General features: G+C 59.3%; 40 non-coding genes across 40 annotated transcripts; all 40 read left to right on the top strand.

The window, feature by feature from the left end:
- The first annotated feature begins 293 nt into the window (after window positions 1-293).
- On the top strand, window positions 294-412 carry LOC148785793 (5S ribosomal RNA). Its single transcript, XR_016068173.1, has one exon. It is a non-coding gene; the product is annotated as a 5S ribosomal RNA (ribosomal RNA).
- Window positions 413-767: 355 nt separating this feature from the next.
- LOC148785792 (5S ribosomal RNA) lies at window positions 768-886 on the top strand. The gene has a single exon (XR_016062348.1). It is a non-coding gene; the product is annotated as a 5S ribosomal RNA (ribosomal RNA).
- Window positions 887-1,241: 355 nt separating this feature from the next.
- LOC148785791 (5S ribosomal RNA) lies at window positions 1,242-1,360 on the top strand. Its single transcript, XR_016068396.1, has one exon. It is a non-coding gene; the product is annotated as a 5S ribosomal RNA (ribosomal RNA).
- A 355-nt stretch (window positions 1,361-1,715) lies between these two features.
- Window positions 1,716-1,835, top strand: LOC148785790 (5S ribosomal RNA). The gene has a single exon (XR_016062203.1). It is a non-coding gene; the product is annotated as a 5S ribosomal RNA (ribosomal RNA).
- Window positions 1,836-2,190: 355 nt separating this feature from the next.
- Window positions 2,191-2,309, top strand: LOC148785789 (5S ribosomal RNA). Its single transcript, XR_016062347.1, has one exon. It is a non-coding gene; the product is annotated as a 5S ribosomal RNA (ribosomal RNA).
- A 355-nt stretch (window positions 2,310-2,664) lies between these two features.
- Window positions 2,665-2,783, top strand: LOC148785788 (5S ribosomal RNA). Its single transcript, XR_016068395.1, has one exon. It is a non-coding gene; the product is annotated as a 5S ribosomal RNA (ribosomal RNA).
- Window positions 2,784-3,138: 355 nt separating this feature from the next.
- LOC148785787 (5S ribosomal RNA) lies at window positions 3,139-3,258 on the top strand. The gene has a single exon (XR_016062202.1). It is a non-coding gene; the product is annotated as a 5S ribosomal RNA (ribosomal RNA).
- A 355-nt stretch (window positions 3,259-3,613) lies between these two features.
- LOC148785786 (5S ribosomal RNA) lies at window positions 3,614-3,732 on the top strand. Its single transcript, XR_016062346.1, has one exon. It is a non-coding gene; the product is annotated as a 5S ribosomal RNA (ribosomal RNA).
- Window positions 3,733-4,087: 355 nt separating this feature from the next.
- On the top strand, window positions 4,088-4,206 carry LOC148785785 (5S ribosomal RNA). Its single transcript, XR_016068172.1, has one exon. It is a non-coding gene; the product is annotated as a 5S ribosomal RNA (ribosomal RNA).
- A 355-nt stretch (window positions 4,207-4,561) lies between these two features.
- On the top strand, window positions 4,562-4,680 carry LOC148785784 (5S ribosomal RNA). Its single transcript, XR_016062345.1, has one exon. It is a non-coding gene; the product is annotated as a 5S ribosomal RNA (ribosomal RNA).
- Window positions 4,681-5,035: 355 nt separating this feature from the next.
- Window positions 5,036-5,154, top strand: LOC148785783 (5S ribosomal RNA). The gene has a single exon (XR_016068394.1). It is a non-coding gene; the product is annotated as a 5S ribosomal RNA (ribosomal RNA).
- Window positions 5,155-5,509: 355 nt separating this feature from the next.
- On the top strand, window positions 5,510-5,628 carry LOC148785782 (5S ribosomal RNA). Its single transcript, XR_016068171.1, has one exon. It is a non-coding gene; the product is annotated as a 5S ribosomal RNA (ribosomal RNA).
- Window positions 5,629-5,983: 355 nt separating this feature from the next.
- LOC148785781 (5S ribosomal RNA) lies at window positions 5,984-6,102 on the top strand. The gene has a single exon (XR_016068169.1). It is a non-coding gene; the product is annotated as a 5S ribosomal RNA (ribosomal RNA).
- Window positions 6,103-6,457: 355 nt separating this feature from the next.
- LOC148785780 (5S ribosomal RNA) lies at window positions 6,458-6,576 on the top strand. Its single transcript, XR_016068168.1, has one exon. It is a non-coding gene; the product is annotated as a 5S ribosomal RNA (ribosomal RNA).
- Window positions 6,577-6,931: 355 nt separating this feature from the next.
- Window positions 6,932-7,050, top strand: LOC148785779 (5S ribosomal RNA). The gene has a single exon (XR_016062344.1). It is a non-coding gene; the product is annotated as a 5S ribosomal RNA (ribosomal RNA).
- A 355-nt stretch (window positions 7,051-7,405) lies between these two features.
- On the top strand, window positions 7,406-7,524 carry LOC148785778 (5S ribosomal RNA). The gene has a single exon (XR_016068146.1). It is a non-coding gene; the product is annotated as a 5S ribosomal RNA (ribosomal RNA).
- Window positions 7,525-7,879: 355 nt separating this feature from the next.
- On the top strand, window positions 7,880-7,998 carry LOC148785777 (5S ribosomal RNA). The gene has a single exon (XR_016068167.1). It is a non-coding gene; the product is annotated as a 5S ribosomal RNA (ribosomal RNA).
- Window positions 7,999-8,353: 355 nt separating this feature from the next.
- LOC148785776 (5S ribosomal RNA) lies at window positions 8,354-8,472 on the top strand. The gene has a single exon (XR_016068166.1). It is a non-coding gene; the product is annotated as a 5S ribosomal RNA (ribosomal RNA).
- Window positions 8,473-8,827: 355 nt separating this feature from the next.
- Window positions 8,828-8,946, top strand: LOC148785775 (5S ribosomal RNA). Its single transcript, XR_016062342.1, has one exon. It is a non-coding gene; the product is annotated as a 5S ribosomal RNA (ribosomal RNA).
- A 355-nt stretch (window positions 8,947-9,301) lies between these two features.
- LOC148785774 (5S ribosomal RNA) lies at window positions 9,302-9,420 on the top strand. The gene has a single exon (XR_016068392.1). It is a non-coding gene; the product is annotated as a 5S ribosomal RNA (ribosomal RNA).
- Window positions 9,421-9,775: 355 nt separating this feature from the next.
- On the top strand, window positions 9,776-9,894 carry LOC148785773 (5S ribosomal RNA). Its single transcript, XR_016068165.1, has one exon. It is a non-coding gene; the product is annotated as a 5S ribosomal RNA (ribosomal RNA).
- Window positions 9,895-10,249: 355 nt separating this feature from the next.
- Window positions 10,250-10,368, top strand: LOC148785772 (5S ribosomal RNA). The gene has a single exon (XR_016062341.1). It is a non-coding gene; the product is annotated as a 5S ribosomal RNA (ribosomal RNA).
- Window positions 10,369-10,723: 355 nt separating this feature from the next.
- Window positions 10,724-10,842, top strand: LOC148785771 (5S ribosomal RNA). The gene has a single exon (XR_016062055.1). It is a non-coding gene; the product is annotated as a 5S ribosomal RNA (ribosomal RNA).
- Window positions 10,843-11,197: 355 nt separating this feature from the next.
- Window positions 11,198-11,316, top strand: LOC148785770 (5S ribosomal RNA). The gene has a single exon (XR_016062009.1). It is a non-coding gene; the product is annotated as a 5S ribosomal RNA (ribosomal RNA).
- Window positions 11,317-11,671: 355 nt separating this feature from the next.
- LOC148785769 (5S ribosomal RNA) lies at window positions 11,672-11,790 on the top strand. The gene has a single exon (XR_016062340.1). It is a non-coding gene; the product is annotated as a 5S ribosomal RNA (ribosomal RNA).
- Window positions 11,791-12,145: 355 nt separating this feature from the next.
- LOC148785768 (5S ribosomal RNA) lies at window positions 12,146-12,264 on the top strand. The gene has a single exon (XR_016068391.1). It is a non-coding gene; the product is annotated as a 5S ribosomal RNA (ribosomal RNA).
- Window positions 12,265-12,619: 355 nt separating this feature from the next.
- On the top strand, window positions 12,620-12,738 carry LOC148785767 (5S ribosomal RNA). The gene has a single exon (XR_016068164.1). It is a non-coding gene; the product is annotated as a 5S ribosomal RNA (ribosomal RNA).
- Window positions 12,739-13,093: 355 nt separating this feature from the next.
- On the top strand, window positions 13,094-13,212 carry LOC148785766 (5S ribosomal RNA). Its single transcript, XR_016062339.1, has one exon. It is a non-coding gene; the product is annotated as a 5S ribosomal RNA (ribosomal RNA).
- Window positions 13,213-13,567: 355 nt separating this feature from the next.
- Window positions 13,568-13,686, top strand: LOC148785765 (5S ribosomal RNA). Its single transcript, XR_016068390.1, has one exon. It is a non-coding gene; the product is annotated as a 5S ribosomal RNA (ribosomal RNA).
- Window positions 13,687-14,041: 355 nt separating this feature from the next.
- On the top strand, window positions 14,042-14,160 carry LOC148785764 (5S ribosomal RNA). Its single transcript, XR_016062008.1, has one exon. It is a non-coding gene; the product is annotated as a 5S ribosomal RNA (ribosomal RNA).
- A 355-nt stretch (window positions 14,161-14,515) lies between these two features.
- LOC148785763 (5S ribosomal RNA) lies at window positions 14,516-14,634 on the top strand. Its single transcript, XR_016068163.1, has one exon. It is a non-coding gene; the product is annotated as a 5S ribosomal RNA (ribosomal RNA).
- A 355-nt stretch (window positions 14,635-14,989) lies between these two features.
- Window positions 14,990-15,108, top strand: LOC148785762 (5S ribosomal RNA). The gene has a single exon (XR_016062338.1). It is a non-coding gene; the product is annotated as a 5S ribosomal RNA (ribosomal RNA).
- Window positions 15,109-15,463: 355 nt separating this feature from the next.
- Window positions 15,464-15,582, top strand: LOC148785761 (5S ribosomal RNA). The gene has a single exon (XR_016068389.1). It is a non-coding gene; the product is annotated as a 5S ribosomal RNA (ribosomal RNA).
- A 355-nt stretch (window positions 15,583-15,937) lies between these two features.
- LOC148785760 (5S ribosomal RNA) lies at window positions 15,938-16,057 on the top strand. Its single transcript, XR_016062200.1, has one exon. It is a non-coding gene; the product is annotated as a 5S ribosomal RNA (ribosomal RNA).
- Window positions 16,058-16,412: 355 nt separating this feature from the next.
- Window positions 16,413-16,531, top strand: LOC148785759 (5S ribosomal RNA). Its single transcript, XR_016062337.1, has one exon. It is a non-coding gene; the product is annotated as a 5S ribosomal RNA (ribosomal RNA).
- Window positions 16,532-16,886: 355 nt separating this feature from the next.
- Window positions 16,887-17,005, top strand: LOC148785758 (5S ribosomal RNA). The gene has a single exon (XR_016062147.1). It is a non-coding gene; the product is annotated as a 5S ribosomal RNA (ribosomal RNA).
- Window positions 17,006-17,360: 355 nt separating this feature from the next.
- On the top strand, window positions 17,361-17,479 carry LOC148785757 (5S ribosomal RNA). Its single transcript, XR_016062050.1, has one exon. It is a non-coding gene; the product is annotated as a 5S ribosomal RNA (ribosomal RNA).
- A 355-nt stretch (window positions 17,480-17,834) lies between these two features.
- Window positions 17,835-17,953, top strand: LOC148785756 (5S ribosomal RNA). The gene has a single exon (XR_016068474.1). It is a non-coding gene; the product is annotated as a 5S ribosomal RNA (ribosomal RNA).
- Window positions 17,954-18,308: 355 nt separating this feature from the next.
- Window positions 18,309-18,427, top strand: LOC148785755 (5S ribosomal RNA). Its single transcript, XR_016062007.1, has one exon. It is a non-coding gene; the product is annotated as a 5S ribosomal RNA (ribosomal RNA).
- A 355-nt stretch (window positions 18,428-18,782) lies between these two features.
- Window positions 18,783-18,901, top strand: LOC148785754 (5S ribosomal RNA). The gene has a single exon (XR_016062336.1). It is a non-coding gene; the product is annotated as a 5S ribosomal RNA (ribosomal RNA).
- The last annotated feature ends 62 nt before the right edge of the window (window positions 18,902-18,963 follow it).

Here is an 18,963-nt window from a genome sequence, read left to right as displayed (position 1 = left end):
CCCAACCCCTGTATATCTCCCCCTGAGACCCCTCGGCCGACTCATCACGAATGCGGCCAACGATCGAAAACGCGCCGGAATCCACCGAAAACGGCGAAATTTGGGCCACGAAATGTGGCACAACGGGGCAAGCCCAGCTGTCCACGTCGTGGAGCTCGCGGCGAGCTTCGCGTGCATAGGCTGCTCGCGGCGTGGCTCCACCAGTGCGCACAGTTACGCCCCCCGGAAGATTCGACGTCCCACCTGTCGCTCCGCTGTTAGAGCATAAAAGGTTAAAGCGCGCATATCTCAGCGGGTGCGATCATACCAGCACTAATGCACCGGATCCCATCAGAACTCCGAAGTGAAGCGTGCTTGGGCGAGAGTAGTACTAGGATGGGTGACCCCCTGGGAAGTCCTCGTGTTGCACCCCTTTTTGCGAAATGCTCCTCCGACCCGTCCAGCTTCCTGCTTTTTCTCGACCGTTCCGCACACCCCAACCCCTGTATATCTCCCCCTGAGACCCCACGGCCGACTCATCACGAATGCGGCCAACGATCGAAAACGCGCCGGAATCCACCGAGAACGGCGAAATTTGGGCCACGAAATGTGGCACAACGGGGCAAGCCCAGCTGTCCACGTCGTGGAGCTCGCGGCGAGCTTCGTGTGCATAGGCTGCTCGCGGCGTGGCTCCACCAGTGCGCAAAGTTACGCCCCCCGGAAGATTCGACGTCCCACCTGTCGCTCCGCTGCTAGAGCATAAAAGGTTAAAGCGCGCATATCTCAGCGGGTGCGATCATACCAGCACTAATGCACCGGATCCCATCAGAACTCCGAAGTTAAGCGTGCTTGGGCGAGAGTAGTACTAGGATGGGTGACCCCCTGGGAAGTCCTCGTGTTGCACCCCTTTTTGCGAAATGCTCCTCCGACCCGTCCAGCTTCCTGCTTTTTCTCGACCGTTCCGCACACCCCAACCCCTGTATATCTCCCCCTGAGACCCCACGGCCGACTCATCACGAATGCGGCCAACGATCGAAAACGCGCCGGAATCCACCGAGAACGGCGAAATTTGGGCCACGAAATGTGGCACAACGGGGCAAGCCCAGCTGTCCACGTCGTGGAGCTCGCGGCGAGCTTCGCGTGCATAGGCTGCTCGCGGCGTGGCTCCACCAGTGCGCAATGTTACGCCCCCCGAAAGATTCGACGTCCCACCTGTCGCTCCGCTGCTAGAGCATAAAAGGTTAAAGCGCGCATATCTCAGCGGGTGCGATCATACCAGCACTAATGCACCGGATCCCATCAGAACTCCGAAGTTAAGCGTGTTTGGGCGAGAGTAGTACTAGGATGGGTGACCCCCTGGGAAGTCCTCGTGTTGCACCCCTTTTTGCGAACTACTCCTCCCACCCGTCCAGCTTCCCGCTTTTTCTCGACCGTTCCGCGCACCCCAACCCCTGTATATCTCCCCATGAGACCCCACGGCCGACTCATCACGAATGCGGCCAACGATCGAAAACGCGCCGGAATCCACCGAAAACGGCGAAATTTGGGCCACGAAATGTGGCCCAACGGGGCAAGCCCAGTTGTCCACGTCGTGGAGCTCGCGGCGAGCTTCGCGTGCATAGGCTGCTCGCGGCGTAGCTACACCAGTGCGCAAAGTTACGCCCCCCGGAAGATTCGACGTCCCACCTGTCGCTCCGCTGCTAGAGCATAAAAGGTTAAAGCGCGCATATCTCAGCGGGTGCGATCATACCAGCACTAATGCACCGGATCCCATCAGAACTCCGAAGTGAAGCGTGCTTGGGCGAGAGTAGTACTAGGATGGGTGACCCCCCTGGGAAGTCCTCGTGTTGCACCCCTTTTTGCGAAATGCTCCTCCGACCCGTCCAGCTTCCTGCTTTTTCTCGACCGTTCCGCACACCCCAACCCCTGTATATCTCCCCCTGAGACCCCTCGGCCGACTCATCACGAATGCGGCCAACGATCGAAAACGCGCCGGAATCCACCGAGAACGGCGAAATTTGGGCCACGAAATGTGGCACAACGGGGCAAGCCCAGCTGTCCACGTCGTGGAGCTCGCGGCGAGCTTCGCGTGCATAGGCTGCTCGCGGCGTGGCTCCACCAGTGCGCAAAGTTACGCCCCCTGGAAGATTCGACGTCCCACCTGTCGCTCCGCTGCTAGAGCATAAAAGGTTAAAGCGCGCATATCTCAGCGGGTGCGATCATACCAGCACTAATGCACCGGATCCCATCAGAACTCCGAAGTTAAGCGTGCTTGGGCGAGAGTAGTACTAGGATGGGTGACCCCCTGGGAAGTCCTCGTGTTGCACCCCTTTTTGCGAAATGCTCCTCCGACCCGTCCAGCTTCCTGCTTTTTCTCGACCGTTCCGCACACCCCAACCCCTGTATATCTCCCCCTGAGACCCCACGGCCGACTCATCACGAATGCGGCCAACGATCGAAAACGCGCCGGAATCCACCGAGAACGGCGAAATTTGGGCCACGAAATGTGGCACAACGGGGCAAGCCCAGCTGTCCACGTCGTGGAGCTCGCGGCGAGCTTCGCGTGCATAGGCTGCTCGCGGCGTGGCTCCACCAGTGCGCAATGTTACGCCCCCCGAAAGATTCGACGTCCCACCTGTCGCTCCGCTGCTAGAGCATAAAAGGTTAAAGCGCGCATATCTCAGCGGGTGCGATCATACCAGCACTAATGCACCGGATCCCATCAGAACTCCGAAGTTAAGCGTGTTTGGGCGAGAGTAGTACTAGGATGGGTGACCCCCTGGGAAGTCCTCGTGTTGCACCCCTTTTTGCGAACTACTCCTCCCACCCGTCCAGCTTCCCGCTTTTTCTCGACCGTTCCGCGCACCCCAACCCCTGTATATCTCCCCATGAGACCCCACGGCCGACTCATCACGAATGCGGCCAACGATCGAAAACGCGCCGGAATCCACCGAAAACGGCGAAATTTGGGCCACGAAATGTGGCCCAACGGGGCAAGCCCAGTTGTCCACGTCGTGGAGCTCGCGGCGAGCTTCGCGTGCATAGGCTGCTCGCGGCGTAGCTACACCAGTGCGCAAAGTTACGCCCCCCGGAAGATTCGACGTCCCACCTGTCGCTCCGCTGCTAGAGCATAAAAGGTTAAAGCGCGCATATCTCAGCGGGTGCGATCATACCAGCACTAATGCACCGGATCCCATCAGAACTCCGAAGTGAAGCGTGCTTGGGCGAGAGTAGTACTAGGATGGGTGACCCCCCTGGGAAGTCCTCGTGTTGCACCCCTTTTTGCGAAATGCTCCTCCGACCCGTCCAGCTTCCTGCTTTTTCTCGACCGTTCCGCACACCCCAACCCCTGTATATCTCCCCCTGAGACCCCTCGGCCGACTCATCACGAATGCGGCCAACGATCGAAAACGCGCCGGAATCCACCGAGAACGGCGAAATTTGGGCCACGAAATGTGGCACAACGGGGCAAGCCCAGCTGTCCACGTCGTGGAGCTCGCGGCGAGCTTCGCGTGCATAGGCTGCTCGCGGCGTGGCTCCACCAGTGCGCAAAGTTACGCCCCCTGGAAGATTCGACGTCCCACCTGTCGCTCCGCTGCTAGAGCATAAAAGGTTAAAGCGCGCATATCTCAGCGGGTGCGATCATACCAGCACTAATGCACCGGATCCCATCAGAACTCCGAAGTTAAGCGTGCTTGGGCGAGAGTAGTACTAGGATGGGTGACCCCCTGGGAAGTCCTCGTGTTGCACCCCTTTTTGCGAAATGCTCCTCCGACCCGTCCAGCTTCCTGCTTTTTCTCGACCGTTCCGCACACCCCAACCCCTGTATATCTCCCCCTGAGACCCCACGGCCGACTCATCACGAATGCGGCCAACGATCGAAAACGCGCCGGAATCCACCGAGAACGGCGAAATTTGGGCCACGAAATGTGGCACAACGGGGCAAGCCCAGCTGTCCACGTCGTGGAGCTCGCGGCGAGCTTCGCGTGCATAGGCTGCTCGCGGCGTGGCTCCACCAGTGCGCAAAGTTACGCCCCCCGGAAGATTCGACGTCCCACCTGTCGCTCCGCTGTTAGAGCATAAAAGGTTAAAGCGCGCATATCTCAGCGGGTGCGATCATACCAGCACTAATGCACCGGATCCCATCAGAACTCCGAAGTGAAGCGTGCTTGGGCGAGAGTAGTACTAGGATGGGTGACCCCCTGGGAAGTCCTCGTGTTGCACCCCTTTTTGCGAAATGCTCCTCCGACCCGTCCAGCTTCCTGCTTTTTCTCGACCGTTCCGCACACCCCAACCCCTGTATATCTCCCCCTGAGACCCCACGGCCGACTCATCACGAATGCGGCCAACGATCGAAAACGCGCCGGAATCCACCGAGAACGGCGAAATTTGGGCCACGAAATGTGGCACAACGGGGCAAGCCCAGCTGTCCACGTCGTGGAGCTCGCGGCGAGCTTCGCGTGCATAGGCTGCTCGCGGCGTGGCTCCACCAGTGCGCAAAGTTACGCCCCCCGGAAGATTCGACGTCCCACCTGTCGCTCCGCTGCTAGAGCATAAAAGGTTAAAGCGCGCATATCTCAGCGGGTGCGATCATACCAGCACTAATGCACCGGATCCCATCAGAACTCCGAAGTTAAGCGTGCTTGGGCGAGAGTAGTACTAGGATGGGTGACCCCCTGGGAAGTCCTCGTGTTGCACCCCTTTTTGCGAAATGCTCCTCCGACCCGTCCAGCTTCCTGCTTTTTCTCGACCGTTCCGCACACCCCAACCCCTGTATATCTCCCCCTGAGACCCCACGGCCGACTCATCACGAATGCGGCCAACGATCGAAAACGCGCCGGAATCCACCGAGAACGGCGAAATTTGGGCCACGAAATGTGGCACAACGGGGCAAGCCCAGCTGTCCACGTCGTGGAGCTCGCGGCGAGCTTCGCGTGCATAGGCTGCTCGCGGCGTGGCTCCACCAGTGCGCAATGTTACGCCCCCCGAAAGATTCGACGTCCCACCTGTCGCTCCGCTGCTAGAGCATAAAAGGTTAAAGCGCGCATATCTCAGCGGGTGCGATCATACCAGCACTAATGCACCGGATCCCATCAGAACTCCGAAGTTAAGCGTGTTTGGGCGAGAGTAGTACTAGGATGGGTGACCCCCTGGGAAGTCCTCGTGTTGCACCCCTTTTTGCGAACTGCTCCTCCCACCCGTCCAGCTTCCCGCTTTTTCTCGACCGTTCCGCGCACCCCAACCCCTGTATATCTCCCCATGAGACCCCACGGCCGACTCATCACGAATGCGGCCAACGATCGAAAACGCGCCGGAATCCACCGAAAACGGCGAAATTTGGGCCACGAAATGTGGCCCAACGGGGCAAGCCCAGTTGTCCACGTCGTGGAGCTCGCGGCGAGCTTCGCGTGCATAGGCTGCTCGCGGCGTAGCTACACCAGTGCGCAAAGTTACGCCCCCCGGAAGATTCGACGTCCCACCTGTCGCTCCGCTGCTAGAGCATAAAAGGTTAAAGCGCGCATATCTCAGCGGGTGCGATCATACCAGCACTAATGCACCGGATCCCATCAGAACTCCGAAGTGAAGCGTGCTTGGGCGAGAGTAGTACTAGGATGGGTGACCCCCTGGGAAGTCCTCGTGTTGCACCCCTTTTTGCGAAATGCTCCTCCGACCCGTCCAGCTTCCTGCTTTTTCTCGACCGTTCCGCACACCCCAACCCCTGTATATCTCCCCCTGAGACCCCTCGGCCGACTCATCACGAATGCGGCCAACGATCGAAAATGCGCCGGAATCCACCGAGAACGGCGAAATTTGGGCCACGAAATGTGGCACAACGGGGCAAGCCCAGCTGTCCACGTCGTGGAGCTCGCGGCGAGCTTCGCGTGCATAGGCTGCTCGCGGCGTGGCTCCACCAGTGCGCAAAGTTACGCCCCCCGGAAGATTCGACGTCCCACCTGTCGCTCCGCTGCTAGAGCATAAAAGGTTAAAGCGCGCATATCTCAGCGGGTGCGATCATACCAGCACTAATGCACCGGATCCCATCAGAACTCCGAAGTGAAGCGTGCTTGGGCGAGAGTAGTACTAGGATGGGTGACCCCCTGGGAAGTCCTCGTGTTGCACCCCTTTTTGCGAAATGCTCCTCCGACCCGTCCAGCTTCCTGCTTTTTCTCGACCGTTCCGCACACCCCAACCCCTGTATATCTCCCCCTGAGACCCCACGGCCGACTCATCACGAATGCGGCCAACGATCGAAAACGCGCCGGAATCCACCGAAAACGGCGAAATTTGGGCCACGAAATGTGGCACAACGGGGCAAGCCCAGCTGTCCACGTCGTGGAGCTCGCGGCGAGCTTCGCGTGCATAGGCTGCTCGCGGCGTGGCTCCACCAGTGCGCACAGTTACGCCCCCCGGAAGATTCGACGTCCCACCTGTCGCTCCGCTGTTAGAGCATAAAAGGTTAAAGCGCGCATATCTCAGCGGGTGCGATCATACCAGCACTAATGCACCGGATCCCATCAGAACTCCGAAGTGAAGCGTGCTTGGGCGAGAGTAGTACTAGGATGGGTGACCCCCTGGGAAGTCCTCGTGTTGCACCCCTTTTTGCGAAATGCTCCTCCGACCCGTCCAGCTTCCTGCTTTTTCTCGACCGTTCCGCACACCCCAACCCCTGTATATCTCCCCCTGAGACCCCACGGCCGACTCATCACGAATGCGGCCAACGATCGAAAACGCGCCGGAATCCACCGAGAACGGCGAAATTTGGGCCACGAAATGTGGCACAACGGGGCAAGCCCAGCTGTCCACGTCGTGGAGCTCGCGGCGAGCTTCGCGTGCATAGGCTGCTCGCGGCGTGGCTCCACCAGTGCGCAAAGTTACGCCCCCCGGAAGATTCGACGTCCCACCTGTCGCTCCGCTGCTAGAGCATAAAAGGTTAAAGCGCGCATATCTCAGCGGGTGCGATCATACCAGCACTAATGCACCGGATCCCATCAGAACTCCGAAGTTAAGCGTGCTTGGGCGAGAGTAGTACTAGGATGGGTGACCCCCTGGGAAGTCCTCGTGTTGCACCCCTTTTTGCGAAATGCTCCTCCGACCCGTCCAGCTTCCTGCTTTTTCTCGACCGTTCCGCACACCCCAACCCCTGTATATCTCCCCCTGAGACCCCACGGCCGACTCATCACGAATGCGGCCAACGATCGAAAACGCGCCGGAATCCACCGAGAACGGCGAAATTTGGGCCACGAAATGTGGCACAACGGGGCAAGCCCAGCTGTCCACGTCGTGGAGCTCGCGGCGAGCTTCGCGTGCATAGGCTGCTCGCGGCGTGGCTCCACCAGTGCGCAATGTTACGCCCCCCGAAAGATTCGACGTCCCACCTGTCGCTCCGCTGCTAGAGCATAAAAGGTTAAAGCGCGCATATCTCAGCGGGTGCGATCATACCAGCACTAATGCACCGGATCCCATCAGAACTCCGAAGTGAAGCGTGCTTGGGCGAGAGTAGTACTAGGATGGGTGACCACCTGGGAAGTCCTCGTGTTGCACCCCTTTTTGCGAAATGCTCCTCCGACCCGTCCAGCTTCCTGCTTTTTCTCGACCGTTCCGCACACCCCAACCCCTGTATATCTCCCCCTGAGACCCCTCGGCCGACTCATCACGAATGCGGCCAACGATCGAAAATGCGCCGGAATCCACCGAGAACGGCGAAATTTGGGCCACGAAATGTGGCACAACGGGGCAAGCCCAGCTGTCCACGTCGTGGAGCTCGCGGCGAGCTTCGCGTGCATAGGCTGCTCGCGGCGTGGCTCCACCAGTGCGCAAAGTTACGCCCCCCGGAAGATTCGACGTCCCACCTGTCGCTCCGCTGCTAGAGCATAAAAGGTTAAAGCGCGCATATCTCAGCGGGTGCGATCATACCAGCACTAATGCACCGGATCCCATCAGAACTCCGAAGTGAAGCGTGCTTGGGCGAGAGTAGTACTAGGATGGGTGACCCCCTGGGAAGTCCTCGTGTTGCACCCCTTTTTGCGAAATGCTCCTCCGACCCGTCCAGCTTCCTGCTTTTTCTCGACCGTTCCGCACACCCCAACCCCTGTATATCTCCCCCTGAGACCCCACGGCCGACTCATCACGAATGCGGCCAACGATCGAAAACGCGCCGGAATCCACCGAAAACGGCGAAATTTGGGCCACGAAATGTGGCACAACGGGGCAAGCCCAGCTGTCCACGTCGTGGAGCTCGCGGCGAGCTTCGCGTGCATAGGCTGCTCGCGGCGTGGCTCCACCAGTGCGCACAGTTACGCCCCCCGGAAGATTCGACGTCCCACCTGTCGCTCCGCTGTTAGAGCATAAAAGGTTAAAGCGCGCATATCTCAGCGGGTGCGATCATACCAGCACTAATGCACCGGATCCCATCAGAACTCCGAAGTGAAGCGTGCTTGGGCGAGAGTAGTACTAGGATGGGTGACCCCCTGGGAAGTCCTCGTGTTGCACCCCTTTTTGCGAAATGCTCCTCCGACCCGTCCAGCTTCCTGCTTTTTCTCGACCGTTCCGCACACCCCAACCCCTGTATATCTCCCCCTGAGACCCCACGGCCGACTCATCACGAATGCGGCCAACGATCGAAAACGCGCCGGAATCCACCGAGAACGGCGAAATTTGGGCCACGAAATGTGGCACAACGGGGCAAGCCCAGCTGTCCACGTCGTGGAGCTCGCGGCGAGCTTCGCGTGCATAGGCTGCTCGCGGCGTGGCTCCACCAGTGCGCAAAGTTACGCCCCCCGGAAGATTCGACGTCCCACCTGTCGCTCCGCTGCTAGAGCATAAAAGGTTAAAGCGCGCATATCTCAGCGGGTGCGATCATACCAGCACTAATGCACCGGATCCCATCAGAACTCCGAAGTTAAGCGTGCTTGGGCGAGAGTAGTACTAGGATGGGTGACCCCCTGGGAAGTCCTCGTGTTGCACCCCTTTTTGCGAAATGCTCCTCCGACCCGTCCAGCTTCCTGCTTTTTCTCGACCGTTCCGCACACCCCAACCCCTGTATATCTCCCCCTGAGACCCCACGGCCGACTCATCACGAATGCGGCCAACGATCGAAAACGCGCCGGAATCCACCGAGAACGGCGAAATTTGGGCCACGAAATGTGGCACAACGGGGCAAGCCCAGCTGTCCACGTCGTGGAGCTCGCGGCGAGCTTCGCGTGCATAGGCTGCTCGCGGCGTGGCTCCACCAGTGCGCAATGTTACGCCCCCCGAAAGATTCGACGTCCCACCTGTCGCTCCGCTGCTAGAGCATAAAAGGTTAAAGCGCGCATATCTCAGCGGGTGCGATCATACCAGCACTAATGCACCGGATCCCATCAGAACTCCGAAGTTAAGCGTGTTTGGGCGAGAGTAGTACTAGGATGGGTGACCCCCTGGGAAGTCCTCGTGTTGCACCCCTTTTTGCGAACTGCTCCTCCCACCCGTCCAGCTTCCCGCTTTTTCTCGACCGTTCCGCGCACCCCAACCCCTGTATATCTCCCCATGAGACCCCACGGCCGACTCATCACGAATGCGGCCAACGATCGAAAACGCGCCGGAATCCACCGAAAACGGCGAAATTTGGGCCACGAAATGTGGCCCAACGGGGCAAGCCCAGTTGTCCACGTCGTGGAGCTCGCGGCGAGCTTCGCGTGCATAGGCTGCTCGCGGCGTAGCTACACCAGTGCGCAAAGTTACGCCCCCCGGAAGATTCGACGTCCCACCTGTCGCTCCGCTGCTAGAGCATAAAAGGTTAAAGCGCGCATATCTCAGCGGGTGCGATCATACCAGCACTAATGCACCGGATCCCATCAGAACTCCGAAGTGAAGCGTGCTTGGGCGAGAGTAGTACTAGGATGGGTGACCCCCTGGGAAGTCCTCGTGTTGCACCCCTTTTTGCGAAATGCTCCTCCGACCCGTCCAGCTTCCTGCTTTTTCTCGACCGTTCCGCACACCCCAACCCCTGTATATCTCCCCCTGAGACCCCTCGGCCGACTCATCACGAATGCGGCCAACGATCGAAAACGCGCCGGAATCCACCGAGAACGGCGAAATTTGGGCCACGAAATGTGGCACAACGGGGCAAGCCCAGCTGTCCACGTCGTGGAGCTCGCGGCGAGCTTCGCGTGCATAGGCTGCTCGCGGCGTGGCTCCACCAGTGCGCAAAGTTACGCCCCCCGGAAGATTCGACGTCCCACCTGTCGCTCCGCTGCTAGAGCATAAAAGGTTAAAGCGCGCATATCTCAGCGGGTGCGATCATACCAGCACTAATGCACCGGATCCCATCAGAACTCCGAAGTTAAGCGTGCTTGGGCGAGAGTAGTACTAGGATGGGTGACCCCCTGGGAAGTCCTCGTGTTGCACCCCTTTTTGCGAAATGCTCCTCCGACCCGTCCAGCTTCCTGCTTTTTCTCGACCGTTCCGCACACCCCAACCCCTGTATATCTCCCCCTGAGACCCCACGGCCGACTCATCACGAATGCGGCCAACGATCGAAAACGCGCCGGAATCCACCGAGAACGGCGAAATTTGGGCCACGAAATGTGGCACAACGGGGCAAGCCCAGCTGTCCACGTCGTGGAGCTCGCGGCGAGCTTCGCGTGCATAGGCTGCTCGCGGCGTGGCTCCACCAGTGCGCAATGTTACGCCCCCCGAAAGATTCGACGTCCCACCTGTCGCTCCGCTGCTAGAGCATAAAAGGTTAAAGCGCGCATATCTCAGCGGGTGCGATCATACCAGCACTAATGCACCGGATCCCATCAGAACTCTGAAGTTAAGCGTGTTTGGGCGAGAGTAGTACTAGGATGGGTGACCCCCTGGGAAGTCCTCGTGTTGCACCCCTTTTTGCGAACTGCTCCTCCCACCCGTCCAGCTTCCCGCTTTTTCTCGACCGTTCCGCGCACCCCAACCCCTGTATATCTCCCCATGAGACCCCACGGCCGACTCATCACGAATGCGGCCAACGATCGAAAACGCGCCGGAATCCACCGAAAACGGCGAAATTTGGGCCACGAAATGTGGCCCAACGGGGCAAGCCCAGTTGTCCACGTCGTGGAGCTCGCGGCGAGCTTCGCGTGCATAGGCTGCTCGCGGCGTAGCTACACCAGTGCGCAAAGTTACGCCCCCCGGAAGATTCGACGTCCCACCTGTCGCTCCGCTGCTAGAGCATAAAAGGTTAAAGCGCGCATATCTCAGCGGGTGCGATCATACTAGCACTAATGCACCGGATCCCATCAGAACTCCGAAGTGAAGCGTGCTTGGGCGAGAGTAGTACTAGGATGGGTGACCCCCTGGGAAGTCCTCGTGTTGCACCCCTTTTTGCGAAATGCTCCTCCGACCCGTCCAGCTTCCTGCTTTTTCTCGACCGTTCCGCACACCCCAACCCCTGTATATCTCCCCCTGAGACCCCTCGGCCGACTCATCACGAATGCGGCCAACGATCGAAAACGCGCCGGAATCCACCGAAAACGGCGAAATTTGGGCCACGAAATGTGGCACAACGGGGCAAGCCCAGCTGTCCACGTCGTGGAGCTCGCGGCGAGCTTCGCGTGCATAGGCTGCTCGCGGCGTGGCTCCACCAGTGCGCACAGTTACGCCCCCCGGAAGATTCGACGTCCCACCTGTCGCTCCGCTGTTAGAGCATAAAAGGTTAAAGCGCGCATATCTCAGCGGGTGCGATCATACCAGCACTAATGCACCGGATCCCATCAGAACTCCGAAGTTAAGCGTGCTTGGGCGAGAGTAGTACTAGGATGGGTGACCCCCTGGGAAGTCCTCGTGTTGCACCCCTTTTTGCGAAATGCTCCTCCGACCCGTCCAGCTTCCTGCTTTTTCTCGACCGTTCCGCACACCCCAACCCCTGTATATCTCCCCCTGAGACCCCACGGCCGACTCATCACGAATGCGGCCAACGATCGAAAACGCGCCGGAATCCACCGAGAACGGCGAAATTTGGGCCACGAAATGTGGCACAACGGGGCAAGCCCAGCTGTCCACGTCGTGGAGCTCGCGGCGAGCTTCGCGTGCATAGGCTGCTCGCGGCGTGGCTCCACCAGTGCGCAATGTTACGCCCCCCGAAAGATTCGACGTCCCACCTGTCGCTCCGCTGCTAGAGCATAAAAGGTTAAAGCGCGCATATCTCAGCGGGTGCGATCATACCAGCACTAATGCACCGGATCCCATCAGAACTCCGAAGTTAAGCGTGTTTGGGCGAGAGTAGTACTAGGATGGGTGACCCCCTGGGAAGTCCTCGTGTTGCACCCCTTTTTGCGAACTGCTCCTCCCACCCGTCCAGCTTCCCGCTTTTTCTCGACCGTTCCGCGCACCCCAACCCCTGTATATCTCCCCATGAGACCCCACGGCCGACTCATCACGAATGCGGCCAACGATCGAAAACGCGCCGGAATCCACCGAAAACGGCGAAATTTGGGCCACGAAATGTGGCCCAACGGGGCAAGCCCAGTTGTCCACGTCGTGGAGCTCGCGGCGAGCTTCGCGTGCATAGGCTGCTCGCGGCGTAGCTACACCAGTGCGCAAAGTTACGCCCCCCGGAAGATTCGACGTCCCACCTGTCGCTCCGCTGCTAGAGCATAAAAGGTTAAAGCGCGCATATCTCAGCGGGTGCGATCATACCAGCACTAATGCACCGGATCCCATCAGAACTCCGAAGTGAAGCGTGCTTGGGCGAGAGTAGTACTAGGATGGGTGACCCCCTGGGAAGTCCTCGTGTTGCACCCCTTTTTGCGAAATGCTCCTCCGACCCGTCCAGCTTCCTGCTTTTTCTCGACCGTTCCGCACACCCCAACCCCTGTATATCTCCCCCTGAGACCCCTCGGCCGACTCATCACGAATGCGGCCAACGATCGAAAACGCGCCGGAATCCACCGAGAACGGCGAAATTTGGGCCACGAAATGTGGCACAACGGGGCAAGCCCAGCTGTCCACGTCGTGGAGCTCGCGGCGAGCTTCGCGTGCATAGGCTGCTCGCGGCGTGGCTCCACCAGTGCGCAAAGTTACGCCCCCCGGAAGATTCGACGTCCCACCTGTCGCTCCGCTGCTAGAGCATAAAAGGTTAAAGCGCGCATATCTCAGCGGGTGCGATCATACCAGCACTAATGCACCGGATCCCATCAGAACTCCGAAGTTAAGCGTGCTTGGGCGAGAGTAGTACTAGGATGGGTGACCCCCTGGGAAGTCCTCGTGTTGCACCCCTTTTTGCGAAATGCTCCTCCGACCCGTCCAGCTTCCTGCTTTTTCTCGACCGTTCCGCACACCCCAACCCCTGTATATCTCCCCCTGAGACCCCACGGCCGACTCATCACGAATGCGGCCAACGATCGAAAACGCGCCGGAATCCACCGAGAACGGCGAAATTTGGGCCACGAAATGTGGCACAACGGGGCAAGCCCAGCTGTCCACGTCGTGGAGCTCGCGGCGAGCTTCGCGTGCATAGGCTGCTCGCGGCGTGGCTCCACCAGTGCGCAATGTTACGCCCCCCGAAAGATTCGACGTCCCACCTGTCGCTCCGCTGCTAGAGCATAAAAGGTTAAAGCGCGCATATCTCAGCGGGTGCGATCATACCAGCACTAATGCACCGGATCCCATCAGAACTCCGAAGTTAAGCGTGTTTGGGCGAGAGTAGTACTAGGATGGGTGACCCCCTGGGAAGTCCTCGTGTTGCACCCCTTTTTGCGAACTGCTCCTCCCACCCGTCCAGCTTCCCGCTTTTTCTCGACCGTTCCGCGCACCCCAACCCCTGTATATCTCCCCATGAGACCCCACGGCCGACTCATCACGAATGCGGCCAACGATCGAAAACGCGCCGGAATCCACCGAAAACGGCGAAATTTGGGCCACGAAATGTGGCCCAACGGGGCAAGCCCAGTTGTCCACGTCGTGGAGCTCGCGGCGAGCTTCGCGTGCATAGGCTGCTCGCGGCGTAGCTACACCAGTGCGCAAAGTTACGCCCCCCGGAAGATTCGACGTCCCACCTGTCGCTCCGCTGCTAGAGCATAAAAGGTTAAAGCGCGCATATCTCAGCGGGTGCGATCATACTAGCACTAATGCACCGGATCCCATCAGAACTCCGAAGTGAAGCGTGCTTGGGCGAGAGTAGTACTAGGATGGGTGACCCCCTGGGAAGTCCTCGTGTTGCACCCCTTTTTGCGAAATGCTCCTCCGACCCGTCCAGCTTCCTGCTTTTTCTCGACCGTTCCGCACACCCCAACCCCTGTATATCTCCCCCTGAGACCCCTCGGCCGACTCATCACGAATGCGGCCAACGATCGAAAACGCGCCGGAATCCACCGAAAACGGCGAAATTTGGGCCACGAAATGTGGCACAACGGGGCAAGCCCAGCTGTCCACGTCGTGGAGCTCGCGGCGAGCTTCGCGTGCATAGGCTGCTCGCGGCGTGGCTCCACCAGTGCGCACAGTTACGCCCCCCGGAAGATTCGACGTCCCACCTGTCGCTCCGCTGTTAGAGCATAAAAGGTTAAAGCGCGCATATCTCAGCGGGTGCGATCATACCAGCACTAATGCACCGGATCCCATCAGAACTCCGAAGTGAAGCGTGCTTGGGCGAGAGTAGTACTAGGATGGGTGACCCCCTGGGAAGTCCTCGTGTTGCACCCCTTTTTGCGAAATGCTCCTCCGACCCGTCCAGCTTCCTGCTTTTTCTCGACCGTTCCGCACACCCCAACCCCTGTATATCTCCCCCTGAGACCCCACGGCCGACTCATCACGAATGCGGCCAACGATCGAAAACGCGCCGGAATCCACCGAGAACGGCGAAATTTGGGCCACGAAATGTGGCACAACGGGGCAAGCCCAGCTGTCCACGTCGTGGAGCTCGCGGCGAGCTTCGTGTGCATAGGCTGCTCGCGGCGTGGCTCCACCAGTGCGCAAAGTTACGCCCCCCGGAAGATTCGACGTCCCACCTGTCGCTCCGCTGCTAGAGCATAAAAGGTTAAAGCGCGCATATCTCAGCGGGTGCGATCATACCAGCACTAATGCACCGGATCCCATCAGAACTCCGAAGTTAAGCGTGCTTGGGCGAGAGTAGTACTAGGATGGGTGACCCCCTGGGAAGTCCTCGTGTTGCACCCCTTTTTGCGAAATGCTCCTCCGACCCGTCCAGCTTCCTGCTTTTTCTCGACCGTTCCGCACACCCCAACCCCTGTATATCTCCCCCTGAGACCCCACGGCCGACTCATCACGAATGCGGCCAACGATCGAAAACGCGCCGGAATCCACCGAGAACGGCGAAATTTGGGCCACGAAATGTGGCACAACGGGGCAAGCCCAGCTGTCCACGTCGTGGAGCTCGCGGCGAGCTTCGCGTGCATAGGCTGCTCGCGGCGTGGCTCCACCAGTGCGCAATGTTACGCCCCCCGAAAGATTCGACGTCCCACCTGTCGCTCCGCTGCTAGAGCATAAAAGGTTAAAGCGCGCATATCTCAGCGGGTGCGATCATACCAGCACTAATGCACCGGATCCCATCAGAACTCCGAAGTTAAGCGTGTTTGGGCGAGAGTAGTACTAGGATGGGTGACCCCCTGGGAAGTCCTCGTGTTGCACCCCTTTTTGCGAACTACTCCTCCCACCCGTCCAGCTTCCCGCTTTTTCTCGACCGTTCCGCGCACCCCAACCCCTGTATATCTCCCCATGAGACCCCACGGCCGACTCATCACGAATGCGGCCAACGATCGAAAACGCGCCGGAATCCACCGAAAACGGCGAAATTTGGGCCACGAAATGTGGCCCAACGGGGCAAGCCCAGTTGTCCACGTCGTGGAGCTCGCGGCGAGCTTCGCGTGCATAGGCTGCTCGCGGCGTAGCTACACCAGTGCGCAAAGTTACGCCCCCCGGAAGATTCGACGTCCCACCTGTCGCTCCGCTGCTAGAGCATAAAAGGTTAAAGCGCGCATATCTCAGCGGGTGCGATCATACCAGCACTAATGCACCGGATCCCATCAGAACTCCGAAGTGAAGCGTGCTTGGGCGAGAGTAGTACTAGGATGGGTGACCCCCCTGGGAAGTCCTCGTGTTGCACCCCTTTTTGCGAAATGCTCCTCCGACCCGTCCAGCTTCCTGCTTTTTCTCGACCGTTCCGCACACCCCAACCCCTGTATATCTCCCCCTGAGACCCCTCGGCCGACTCATCACGAATGCGGCCAACGATCGAAAACGCGCCGGAATCCACCGAGAACGGCGAAATTTGGGCCACGAAATGTGGCACAACGGGGCAAGCCCAGCTGTCCACGTCGTGGAGCTCGCGGCGAGCTTCGCGTGCATAGGCTGCTCGCGGCGTGGCTCCACCAGTGCGCAAAGTTACGCCCCCTGGAAGATTCGACGTCCCACCTGTCGCTCCGCTGCTAGAGCATAAAAGGTTAAAGCGCGCATATCTCAGCGGGTGCGATCATACCAGCACTAATGCACCGGATCCCATCAGAACTCCGAAGTTAAGCGTGCTTGGGCGAGAGTAGTACTAGGATGGGTGACCCCCTGGGAAGTCCTCGTGTTGCACCCCTTTTTGCGAAATGCTCCTCCGACCCGTCCAGCTTCCTGCTTTTTCTCGACCGTTCCGCACACCCCAACCCCTGTATATCTCCCCCTGAGACCCCACGGCCGACTCATCACGAATGCGGCCAACGATCGAAAACGCGCCGGAATCCACCGAGAACGGCGAAATTTGGGCCACGAAATGTGGCACAACGGGGCAAGCCCAGCTGTCCACGTCGTGGAGCTCGCGGCGAGCTTCGCGTGCATAGGCTGCTCGCGGCGTGGCTCCACCAGTGCGCAATGTTACGCCCCCCGAAAGATTCGACGTCCCACCTGTCGCTCCGCTGCTAGAGCATAAAAGGTTAAAGCGCGCATATCTCAGCGGGTGCGATCATACCAGCACTAATGCACCGGATCCCATCAGAACTCCGAAGTTAAGCGTGTTTGGGCGAGAGTAGTACTAGGATGGGTGACCCCCTGGAAAGTCCTCGTGTTGCACCCCTTTTTGCGAACTGCTCCTCCCACCCGTCCAGCTTCCCGCTTTTTCTCGACCGTTCCGCGCACCCCAACCCCTGTATATCTCCCCATGAGACCCCACGGCCGACTCATCACGAATGCGGCCAACGATCGAAAACGCGCCGGAATCCACCGAAAACGGCGAAATTTGGGCCACGAAATGTGGCCCAACGGGGCAAGCCCAGTTGTCCACGTCGTGGAGCTCGCGGCGAGCTTCGCGTGCATAGGCTGCTCGCGGCGTAGCTACACCAGTGCGCAAAGTTACGCCCCCCGGAAGATTCGACGTCCCACCTGTCGCTCCGCTGCTAGAGCATAAAAGGTTAAAGCGCGCATATCTCAGCGGGTGCGATCATACTAGCACTAATGCACCGGATCCCATCAGAACTCCGAAGTTAAGCGTGTTTGGGCGAGAGTAGTACTAGGATGGGTGACCCCCTGGGAAGTCCTCGTGTTGCACCCCTTTTTGCGAACTGCTCCTCCCACCCGTCCAGCTTCCCGCTTTTTCTCGACCGTTCCGCGCACCCCAACCCCTGTATATCTCCCCATGAGACCCCACGGCCGACTCATCACGAATGCGGCCAACGATCGAAAACGCGCCGGAATCCACCGAAAACGGCGAAATTTGGGCCACGAAATGTGGCCCAACGGGGCAAGCCCAGTTGTCCACGTCGTGGAGCTCGCGGCGAGCTTCGCGTGCATAGGCTGCTCGCGGCGTAGCTCCACCAGTGCGCAAAGTTACGCCCCCCGGAAGATTCGACGTCCCACCTGTCGCTCCGCTGCTAGAGCATAAAAGGTTAAAGCGCGCATATCTCAGCGTGTGCGATCATACCAGCACTAATGCACCGGATCCCATCAGAACTCCGAAGTTAAGCGTGCTTGGGCGAGAGTAGTACTAGGATGGGTGACCCCCTGGGAAGTCCTCGTGTTGCACCCCTTTTTGCGAAATGCTCCTCCGACCCGTCCAGCTTCCTACTTTTTCTCGACCGTTCCGCACACCCCAACCCCTGTATATCTCCCCCTGAGACCCCACGGCCGACTCATCACGAATGCGGCCAACGATCGAAAACGCGCCGGAATCCACCGAAAACGGCGAAATTTGGGCCACGAAATGTGGCACAACGGGGTAAGCCCAGTTGTCCACGTCGTGGAGCTCGCGGCGAGCTTCGCGTGCATAGGCTGCTCGCGGCGTGGCTCCACCAGTGCGCAAAGTTACGCCCCCCGGAAGATTCGACGTCCCACCTGTCGCTCCGCTGCTAGAGCATAAAAGGTTAAAGCGCGCATATCTCAGCGGGTGCGATCATACCAGCACTAATGCACCGGATCCCATCAGAACTCCGAAGTTAAGCGTGCCTGGGCAAGAGTAGTACTAGGATGGGTGACCCCCTGGGAAGTCCTCGTGTTGCACCCCTTTTTGCGAAATGCTCCTCCGACCCGTCCAGCTTCCTGCTTTTTCTCGACCGTTCCGCACACCCCAACCCCTGTATATCTCCCCCTGAGACCCCACGGCCGACTCATCACGAATGCGGCCAACGATCGAAAACGCGCCGGAATCCACCGAAAACGGCGAAATTTGGGCCACGAAATGTGGCCCAACGGGGCAAGCCCAGTTGTCCACGTCGTGGAGCTCGCGGCGAGCTTCGCGTGCATAGGCTGCTCGCGGCGTGGCTCCACCAGTGCGCAAAGTTACGCCCCCCGAAAGATTCGACGTCCCACCTGTCGCTCCGCTGCTAGAGCATAAAAGGTTAAAGCGCGCATATCTCAGCGGGTGCGATCATACCAGCACTAATGCACCGGATCCCATCAGAACTCCGAAGTTAAGCGTGCTTGGGCGAGAGTAGTACTAGGATGGGTGACCCCCTGGGAAGTCCTCGTGTTGCACCCCTTTTTGCGAAATGCTCCTCCGACCCGTCCAGCTTCCTGCTTTTTCTCGACCGTTCCGCACAC

The sequence above is a fragment of the Sesamum indicum genome, linkage group LG10 (assembly GCF_026168435.1).
Source record: "Sesamum indicum cultivar Baizhima isolate 11 linkage group LG10, ASM2616843v1, whole genome shotgun sequence".
In the NCBI taxonomy this organism is placed as follows: Eukaryota; Viridiplantae; Streptophyta; class Magnoliopsida; order Lamiales; family Pedaliaceae; genus Sesamum; species Sesamum indicum.
Note: the sequence above shows the minus strand (reverse complement) of the source record. Positions and strands in the feature narration are given on the sequence as shown.